Genomic DNA, 10,974 nt, shown 5'->3' with positions numbered 1-10,974 from the left:
ATGTATCTTAGTTCTGGTATCAAACTTAAACCACCCAGGACTGACCTCAGTCAGACATAGACCAAACCAGACTGAACAACAGACCTAAAAGAATTGTGCATTGAAAAGGAACTATGTGAAGATTTTAGAAAGAGAGAAATGACTCCAGCCAGTATTTCACTGCCTTTTTCACACATGTAGATTGCATGTGTACCTGGAAAACTATTATACTTTGTCTCATGTGAATTTGTGGGAAGTACCAGGATATAGTGGAAAGGATATGGAGGTTGAAATTAGAGAACCTGAATCAAACCCGACCTCAAATATCTACCACTATTTGAGTGACCTTGGGCAGATCATTTTATTTTCCTATCAGTTTCTTATCTGAATGCTGAGGGATTGGACTAGTTGATTTTTAAAGATCCTCTCAAGTCTAGGTCTCTCATGCTATGAAGTGTGTTTTTACCTTGCCATCTATGTAAATGCTTTTGCTTAGAGCTAATTTTGTCCATTGGCTGATCATTAATGAGAAGTATGCTGGTGTGGGCTTGTGAGTTATAGTGACAGGAGTATAATTCCAAAGGGGAACACCTAGAACTCTAAGAATCATCATCTGGGGACTCAACCTAAGAATTTGAGTACAAGCTGATGGAAGTCCAGAGATAAGTGGAAGAAGCTCAGAAGTGATATTAGACCTACTCTCACTTCTCTACCCTACTCTCACTTCTATCCACTTTATGTCCTCAGTGGCTCAGTGGATAGAATACTGGTCTTGGAGTCAGAAGGATAGGAGTTTGAATCTGACCTGACACTTGACACTATGTAGTAGATGTTGTGACCTTGAGCAAGTCACTTAACCCTGATTGCCTTGCATCTAGACCTATCTCTAGTCATCCTGAATCATGTCTGGTCACTGGACTCTGATAGCTCTGGAGGAGAAAGTGAGGCTTGTGACTTAGCACAGCACCCCCTCCCTCAAATCCAATTCATGTGCTTGTCATGGTATCACCTCCATGATGTCATGGTCTTCTTTGAGAATGAAGAACAAAAAGCCCAAAACATTAGAACAAATCAAATTAATCACTTTCCCCAGTGACAGCCTCCAGATATTTGGAAATAGCAATCACACACACACACACACACACACACACACACACACACACACACACACACACAGACAAATATACACACTTTGTCTTCTCTAGGTCAATTACAGTTTTTTTGTTTTTAACCAATCCTGTTACTGATAAAGTTTCTGGTTACTTCCTCTCCTGGGTACCCTGCCCTGAACAAGTTTGTCAGTATCCTTTCTCAAAGTTGGCCTTCAGAAAAGGACACAATTCTACTCATGTTATGTGACAATAATGATATTCCCCTAGAGTAATATCTTCTTTTTTTTTTTTTTTTGGTGTCACAGATAGCAATTTACTGTTTTCTGGATAAATGACAGGGTGTGATGTCATGGTCCCTTGCCCCCGAGGCCCATGAGCTATGCAAGAAACAGTTCCAAACTGGTGTTACTGGTGCCAGCGATGTCTGCGACCTCTGGGAGGTGACCAGCAGGAGGTCCTCAAGTAACCAATCCTTTGCTTGCAAGGTTGTGATCATGGCAGAGAAGGGGAGAACTGGGCCCTTAGAGAAGGGCAGAAATCCAGGCTCCACAAACAGGGCTTTTATTAATGTGCTAAGAAAGGGTATGGGGAATCACCAAGGGATCAAGCTGAATTTCAGAATCAACACCGTGCCCCTGCCTTATTCCTTTCAATCTCAAAGCACCTTGTCAGAAAGGAGAGTGTAGAAGGATGAGCTCCCTGGTTGTGTCCAGGGCTGCCCGCTCTAGGGAAGGGGGACAGCCAGTCTGGACAGCACAGCTAGAGTTCCTGGATGGCCACTAGAAGAACACATGCTTCACATGTTGGCTCGCTCCCGCTGCAATCTAGAGTTGTAGGCTCGGGACACAGTATTCCAGGCGTCCATGTACCGATCCATGCACATCGCGATGCACCGAGCTGTCCAGGGAGCTGCCCGGCTTCCCGATGCACTGCCAGAAACACTTGTTCGTCGTCCTCTGCAGCAGCTCCTGAGCGTTGGCCACGGCGATCTGCACCTTCACTTGCTCCATGATGAGCCCCGGGTCCAGCTTCCCGCCGCCGGCCCCCGTCGCACCCCCGAACTCCGAACCGAAGCCGCCCTCCATGGCTCCCCAGCAAAGTCCGAGGAATACCTTCTTAACAGTATTTATTTCTAGAGCTGAAAAGCAAGAGGAGAGGGTAAGAGGAAGATATGTGCATGGTAGCAGGATGGAAGGAGAGAAGATGATCTGGGAAGAATGTGAAACATGGCTGGGCCAGATAGATAAAGTGATTCCTGGGACATACTCACCAACAGGACAAATTTACTGACCTCCAAGGGTAAGTCCTCCAGGTCAGGGTCTGAAGGAGGTTCAAGAATTTAGAAAATGCAACAACAGGCAGCATGGATGGTAATTGCTACGAGAAATTAGGGGAAGAGATCTCTTATTGGTCTGGGTTGGGTGAAATGGTCTATATAGCGTCTGAGAAGGCATCATAAAGGAGGTAACAATCTGAGGAGTATATTAGGAAGAATACTAAATTAATAGGGATGATGATTGGAAAGAACTGAGTCCTGCTTTTAGGATCAGTCAAAAGGCTGTAGCAATAGTTCAGGTGAGAAATACTTAAAATCTAAACAAGGGTACTTATATTGGAGTATAAGGGAAGAGACACATCAGTAATATTATTAAGATGGAATTAGAATTTAGCAACTGATTCTATATGGAGAGGTAGTGAAGGAAGGACTGGGGAGAATTAAAAGCCTGAGCGAGGGAATATAGATGAAATATAATAGAAATATAAATATTAGGGTAAAATAAAGAGTTCAGTTTTGGCTATGTTAAGATTGAAGTGTCAATGTGGTAATAGAGCTCAGTGAGGGGATCTGGCTAGGGAGATAGGTTTGGAAATCAACCATATAGAGGTGACAGTTGAAACTGTAGGAAAAGATTATATCAGTGAGAGTGTGTGGAATCCATTCACTCATTTACCTCAATTTTTGCTTTCATTCAACATTCAAAAATATTAAATATAATGTCTCATGCTTAACTTTTGGAAAGATACAAAAGTATATGAAAAATGGTCCATATTCTTTCATAGTGCTTACATTTGAGCAAAAAATAAATAAAAATGAAGACACAGAGATAATTCGGTATATTGGAGTCTGGACTTTGGAGACCTAGGTTTGAATCTCAGGGCCCTACTATATGCAATATTGCATGTATATATGCATGTATACAATAGATAGATAGATGACATATATATCATCTATCTATCTATCTATCTATCTATCTATCTATCTATCTATCTATCTATCTATCTGTTATTTACATAACCCGTCTAGGCTTCAAATTTTCATCTGTAAAATGAGAGCATTGAACTTTATGATTTCTAGCATCCCCTTCCAATATAAAATTCTAAATGATAAATAGATTAGAAATGGCAGAAGAACATATCAACCTAATAAAGAATTAGATGAAAGAGATGACATATCTGCTTGGGGAGATTAGGGGAAAATTCATAGAAGAGGTGACATTTGAACCGGGTCTTGAAAGGACAGAATATCATTTGGAATGGAAAACTCCAGGTAACTTATAGTTATGACAATGGTACATTATTAGAGATATGGACTGCTTTCTTAGATTAAAGCTATTTCTTCAGAGGAAGCCCTAGAATCAATCAGTACTATCATAAATTTGGAGTCAAGTGATTTGTTGTTCAGTCATTTTTCAGTATATCTGGCTCTCCATGATCCCATTTGGGGTTTTCTTAGTAAAGCTATTGGAAGGGTTTACTGATGAGGAAACTGAGGCAAATAGGGTTAAGTGACTTACCATGGATCATAGAGCTAGTACATGTCTGAGGCCAACTTTGAACTCAGGTATTCCTGACTCCAAGCACACAGTCTATCCATAGAGACACCTAACTGCCTTAAGATGGTTTGCACATTCCTCGTTTTTACAGATGAGGAACCTAAGGATCAACTTCAGCTAAATTACTAGCCCAATATTACCTAAGTGGCAAAGACTGGATCTATAGTGCCAAATAAAAGATGAAGTCTCTGAGGAGAAACATATAGATTTATCTGACACTTTCAAGCTCTTTCCCACACTTCCTCCTCCCAACAACAAAATGACTTCCTAGGGTTCTACCTGACAGACTCCAGATGCTAGAGCTATGACAACCTTGCAAGAGAGGTAATTCAATCCATCAACCAAGTCCCCACTTGGGAAAGTACTTCTGACAACTGCCTAGAATTTGATTCTCCTTCAATTTCCATTATAAAACTCCTTGATCTCTTCTCATCAGTGAGATTGAGCCCAAGAAGTCAGGCTGATGATGCTGCCTGGTACATTTTAAATGTTATTTGCTTGGCTGAAATTTCCTGGTGACCCAACACAGATAATAACATAAAGCTTTCTCAAAATAGTACTTCACTATGAATGTAGATACCTGAATCAGTTCTACCACTACTCTTCAGCAAGAACTTGCCTGATTTTGGGCTTCCATTTCATCCTCTAAAATGAGAGCCCCACTCTTGGACTAGATGACATCTAAGAAAAGTGGTACAGTGAATGCAGCATTGGATCCAAAGTCAGGAAGTTCAAATCTTACCTCTGACACTTGCTATGTGACCCTAGAAAAAAGTCACTTTCATCTCTCCCTCAGTTTCTTCAACTGTAAAAATAGTGAAAATGATAGTATCTGCTTCCCATGGTTGGTATGAGAGAGATAATATTTGTATTTAGCATAGTGTCTAGCACATAGTAGATAATAAATATTTGCTAGCTTCCTCTCTTTTTCTAGCTCTTAAATTGTATGATTTCTACCTACTATGTGCTAGTATTATGGAGGACTTAAAGAAGCATCAAGGACTTCATAATCTAGTTGTAGAGACAGAGTAAGTCATTTAACTATGAGCTACCTTGGTTTTCCCATAAGTAAAATGAAGGATCAAAATCAATAGAACACTAAGGACACAGTTTAAAATTATGTGATTCTATTTGTTCTTAAAACATTTTTAAGACACCTACCACATGGATAGTCCTACACTAGGTAGTATGTCATTGTAAAGATATAATGCCTATTTTTTTTTTTTTAGGTTTTTGCAAGGCAAATGGGGTTAAGTGGCTTGCCTAAGGCCACACAGCTAGGTAATTAAGTGTCTGAGACAGGATTTGAACCTAGGTACTCCTGACTCCAAGGCCGGTGCTTTATCCACTGCGCCACCTAGCTGCCCCTATAATGCCTATTTTCAAGGAGTTTATAGTCTAATAGAGGTGATAAGATAGAATTATTATTGAATAATAATTGAACCCCAAGATAGAGAAATATTCATTTACATAGCACTTTAAAATTTAGGAAATATCTTCTTTGCAACTCCTCTGTGAAGTAACTAGCACAAGTATTATTATACCTATCCCATTTTACAAATGGGAAAATGAAGGCTCAGAGAGATTCAGTGACTTCCCCTGAGTAACACAAGTGAATATCAGAGTCAAGATTAAACCCAGATCTTCTCTCAGGTTCAAGTTCAGGGCTCTTTCTGCTAAACCATCACTCGTCTCTAGAGGAAAAACACATGCTTAGTGTCTTAAGAGTCATATAAATAAAATGACGTGAGGATAAGAAAGAAGTCATATTTGTTCAGGGAAAGCTGAGGATTTCATAGAGGAGTTGCCATTTGAGACTTTTCATCTAGCAACTGTCTCTGCTCTCTCTATTCTTCTATTTCATTGCTAAACTTGTTTTGAAAGTTTTCACCCAATCCCTCCACTTCCTTGGCATCCCCTCTCTCTTTAAAGTCTGATAATTAGATTTTTTTTCATCATGGTACAAAAGTGCTTTCTCTAAGACCACCAATGACTCTAAATTCAAGGTCTTTTAAAAAAAAACCCTAATTCTCCTTGAAATAATTCTCTATATATTATGACCCTCCTTTCCTACTCTATACTTCCCTCCTCCTCTTCCTCCTCCTCCGATTTCAAGCCTAGCATACTCGACAGATTTTCTTTCTATCTCAGTAACTACTCTTTCACTGGTTTCTTTCTACCTCTTCCTTATTACCTTAATGTAAAGGTCTGCCCCTGGACTTTTTTCCCCCTGTCTTCACACCCATGCAACATCATTTACCCTTCTCTACACAAATAACTCCCAATTTAGAGCTTCAACCGTAACCTCTCTTCTAAACTCCAGGCTCTCATTTCCAATTGCCTAAAGGCATCTCTATCTGCCCATCCCATTTTTACCTGAAACATATTCTAAACTGAATAAGTCTTGCTTCTAGACAATAGTTGCCAGTAGCTCTAACAGCAGCTATCAGCCTCTCTACTTCTCTGAGGATAACTGAAAACAGATAATAAAAGTAGGATATCTCAAATTTTTGAAGCAGTGTTTCCTCAATTGGCCCTTATTATTGGAGAGATGACTCTTAACAAGAGAAAGGAGCGAGAGAACCTTATGAGACTTTTGAGGCAGAGTAATGAATCTCAAGAAAATCTGGTTACCTTGGTAGTTTTCCCTGTACATTTCTACTTGTATTTTGTTCTCCTGGGAAGAGCTTTGTGAAGTGATTTAAGCTTTGGGAGATTTTTAAGAATACTATTCACTAAGGGGTTGGCAGTGATAGCAACCAATGTTTTTGACAATACCTTATAATTCCTCTCTGTTCTTTTGGGATGCTTGTCACAAAGATCAAGGGACCTAAACACTCCTTAAAATAAGTATTTCTTTCCATGATGTATCTATTCTCTCAGCCTTCCATTCTTGTGAACTTTCATTTAAATTTGTTTTTCTCCTATTTTTCTACCTTCAAAACATCACCTACATTTTCCCCTACTCTATATTTATATTCCTATCCCTCTCCTACAGCACATAAGAACAATTTGTCTGGTCTAGTTCAATAGCCTTCTACTTAAAGAAATATTTATTAATCACTCGCTAATGTATACAGCACTGAAACAGGCACTGAAGAGGTAAAAACAAAAAATGAAACACTCCCTGCTCTTAAGGTACTTACAAAATGTTGGAGGGGATACAACATAGACATTAATATAGAGTAGTTAGAGGAATTAATCAAGATTCTTTCTGGTCAAATAATCCTCCCCACTCCCACATGTTAGTTGATATCACAGAAAGTAAAAGAAAGATAAGAGAGATATTAGGTGTTGTGTGTCCATCACTGTTAATACCTTACAGAATGTGAAGATGTTTCCCTAATGGAACTCAAAGGGGAGTATGGCATTAGCTGGGTGAAAATTTACCATGCTCATGGTGGCTGTTAAAAGCTGTAATTTTAGGGGCGGCTAGGTGGCGTAGTGGATAAAGCACGGGCTTTGGAGTCAGGAGTAACTGGGTTCAAATCCGGTCTCAGACACTTAATAATTACCTAGCTGTGTGGCCTTGGGCAAGCCACTTAACCCCATTTGCCTTGCAAAAACCTGAAAAGAAAAGCTGTCATTTAATCAGCCTTGATGGACAATCAGTTGACCTCAACTACCTTAGCTCCCAAGCAGAAATATAGAGGATTCATGAACCTGGAGAAGAGGAAGCTGAGAAGACATTTGGAGCTAAGAGGTGGACACAACCACCATGAACAGGGGACACTGGGATTCTGGGATTCTGGGAGTAAGGCTGATGTGTAAATCTCTTCATTTACTACAGATTTCAAGGTAGTTCATTTCCTTTCACCTTTGGTCTTAAAAGCTTGAAGCTTTTCTTCCTATGGAAGGAATTTCTCAAACATTTGCCTTTCTTTGATTTAAATGCTTGTTTTACAGTTTAAACTGACAGTTGTACTAAACAATATTAATCACAGGCATTGGTGATATGGTTGTACTTATTGGGGTCCCAGTTGAGATGAAAAATGAGAGAAGAAAAAAAGGTAGGCTTAAAATTTCAGTGTTTTACTAGAATGCTGTCTTGGGCTGGGGGTTCAGGAGAGAGAGAGAGAGAGAGAGAGAGAGAGAGAGAGAGAGAGAGAGAAGGAATGATGGAAAAATTTGTTGTAAAGTCTCAAAGTAGAGGAAAAAATATTTATACCATAAAACTCATAGAAGCAATGAGTGAGTAGTAGAGTGGGAGTGAATAAAAGTAGCTAAACAACTCTATTTATCACTCCACTGCACCACTGCTACAACAATTCAGGAAGTTTGAAGGAGAGAACACTGACAATTGAGGAATAATAGGACATTCTGCTTCAAGTTTCTTCCTCCCACCTCACTTCAATTCTTCATATTGCCATCAGACTGATTTTACTTTTGCACTGATCTGGTCACTTCTGCTCAAAAATCTTGATTGGTGTATAATTATAATGATGAAGAAATGGAAAAATCCACTCTCCTCCTTTTATTGGCACTGAGAGGGTTGGGGTGGGAATGGGAAGGGAGGAAAGAATATGGATGTGGGATATGCTGTCAGACAAAATAACAAAGTTTATTGGTTTTACAGATTTGGTTTTTCATCTTTTTAAAAATGCTTGTTACAAATCCCTGGGTAAGGGGAGGGAGGGGAGAACATAAAGGAAGCAATGTGATATAAAAGCAAAATAAATAAATAAAACTTAACAATAAAATATATATGTAAGTATATGTAATTATATATTATATATAAAAACATACTTTAAACTTTCAAAAATAAAAGCTAAGTACTTTTTCTTGAAAAATAAAATTTTCTGACATCTATTCTCAGCAACATAATGATTCAAGATGATTCTGAAGGATTTAATAATGGAAGATGTTATCCATCTCCAGGGAAAGAACTAATAAGAGTCTGAATGTAGATTGAAGCATACTTTTCCTTTCCTTTCTATTTTCTTTGGGGATTTTCTTTTTGAGTTTTCTTTCACAGTGTGATTAACATGGAAATATATTTTGCATGACTGAACATATATAATCTATATCAAATTGCATGCCTTCTCAATGAAGGGGAAGAGAGGCAGGAAAGGAGAGAATCTGGGACTCAAAAATTTCTAAAACTGAATGTGAAAAATTGTTTTTGCATGTAATTGGGATAAATATTACATTTAAATTTAGATTGCAAAAAAAGAAAAGAAAAAGAAAGAGTTTTAGGTGGTTCCCTATCGTCTATTGAGTAAAATTCAAATTCATTTGCTTGGCCTTCAAGGGCCACAATATTACAAATAGTCTTCCAGAATACCATGGTTATTTCTGTGATGTCTTTCTATCAGGATGGGGAAAACTTCTCTCTTCTCATAAACCTCCTAACTCACTGCCTGGAGTAGAGGTGTGTACCAGGCATGTACCAGGCATGATGACTGGAATGTTGTACAGTCTATTGGCTAGTCTTTCTTCCACTCATTTCCTTATGTCATATTTGTTCCCCCTTGGAATATATGAGATGTTCAAAGAGTTCTAGTACCTTTGATGCGAGGGCTTCAGACCCCTTTTCAGAGCTACTCATCCACCTTTTGGTGTCTACTTGTTACCTAGCTCTCACCTGTGGCTCCAAGAAGCTGTCAAATATGCAACATTTATAATGATCCACACCCTAATAAAGGATCTCTGTAGATGGGTTAAATCAGTTGAGGGTAACTATTAGTGAGTTAAGGGGTGTCTTTGCTAAATATGTGAATATTTCTCCATTGAAATAGGTGGATGTGAACATTTTGTTTCAACAGGCATGAAGGCAGTGGAAGCAGGTTCCTCAGAGCATTTAGAGCTTGGTCATATACCAAAGACACCAAGGTCATTCATTGCTTCCAATGCCTTTGACAGTCACCTTGACTTTTTTCTTGCCACTGGACTCTGATGATTCTGGAAGAGAGAGAGGGGCTGACAATTTTGAGTAACTGCCTCACTTAAATCCAATTCACATACAAGTGAAAAGACATCATTCAAATCATTTCCCACTCAAATGGTCATATAGATTACTTATGCCTGTAGTATTGTCTTCTGAACACAAAGGACAAGCAACAACATAACATTAAGCCCCTACCTTCCCCAGCCTTTATCTTCTGGAACCTTTATGGTAATATCAAAATATTGCTGGATTTTGAATCAGAGGACCTATCTCCAAAATATGACTCTGCCACTTATGAGTTGTGTGATCTTGGGGAGGTCTCAGTTTCCTTAGTAAAGTGAAAGAGTTGAACTAGATGACTCATAAGGATCCTTATAGCTCTAAATCAATATCCATCACTTTACCCTTTCACCTTCCTTCCATCTTCTGGGGTTCACTAGAATTAAGCTTTCTTTTGAAGTTAATAATTTCTTGGACTTTTTTTCTAAAGCTAGCTGTTCCTTTTTATTTTTTTTACATCTCCCTGACAAGTAATAGTTACCTTACTCCCTGATCTCTGCTGCCATTCTCTGAAGAATCTTCTTTTCCTCTATCTCTTAGTAACATATTTAAGTTCACTCCATCTTGTCCAGATCCTTGTTTTCTTCTCATCTAGCTGCCCTCCTTTGGACTTCTCCATTATGTCCCTAGAAACCTCTTTATTATGTAAGGTCACTTCAAAATGGGACTCACCCTTCATCAATACCTTCTCTTTGATGGGTGGTAGAAAATGTTTAGATCCTTCTAGAATTTCCATTTAAGGAGGGAGCTCAGATCAAACATATATATCTTCATTACTCACCAGATATGTGTCTCTGGACTCCTCAGTCTTCCTCTCATCCCAGACTTTCTACTTTTTGGTATGTTGTCTTCTCACAATAGATTGTAAACAAAGGCAGAGACTGTCTTTTTTTTTGTATCCCCAACTCTTAGTAAAGTTCCTGGAACATTGTAAGCATTTAATAAATTTATTGACTGACTATTGTCATCTATGGACCTTCAGGTCACTCTTCCTCTTATTTTATAAACCAAGTTCCTGAAACATTGTTGTTTTCTCTATTTCCTGTCTGTCAGTCATGATTGAAATTCTACTGGAAACTCATTCACTCCTTGGAGCAAACAT

General features: G+C 38.8%; 1 pseudogene; it reads right to left on the bottom strand.

Annotated features, from left to right (window-relative positions):
- Positions 1–1,074: 1,074 nt before the first annotated feature.
- Positions 1,075–3,149, bottom strand: LOC141518328 (mitochondrial import inner membrane translocase subunit Tim13 pseudogene; annotated as a pseudogene).
- Between the last annotated feature and the right edge of the window lie 7,825 nt (positions 3,150–10,974).

This window comes from Macrotis lagotis, chromosome 1 (genome assembly GCF_037893015.1).
Source record: "Macrotis lagotis isolate mMagLag1 chromosome 1, bilby.v1.9.chrom.fasta, whole genome shotgun sequence".
Taxonomy (NCBI): domain Eukaryota; kingdom Metazoa; phylum Chordata; class Mammalia; order Peramelemorphia; family Peramelidae; genus Macrotis; species Macrotis lagotis.
The sequence above is the reverse complement of the archived record's forward strand: the minus strand, read 5'-3'. Positions and strand labels throughout refer to the sequence as shown.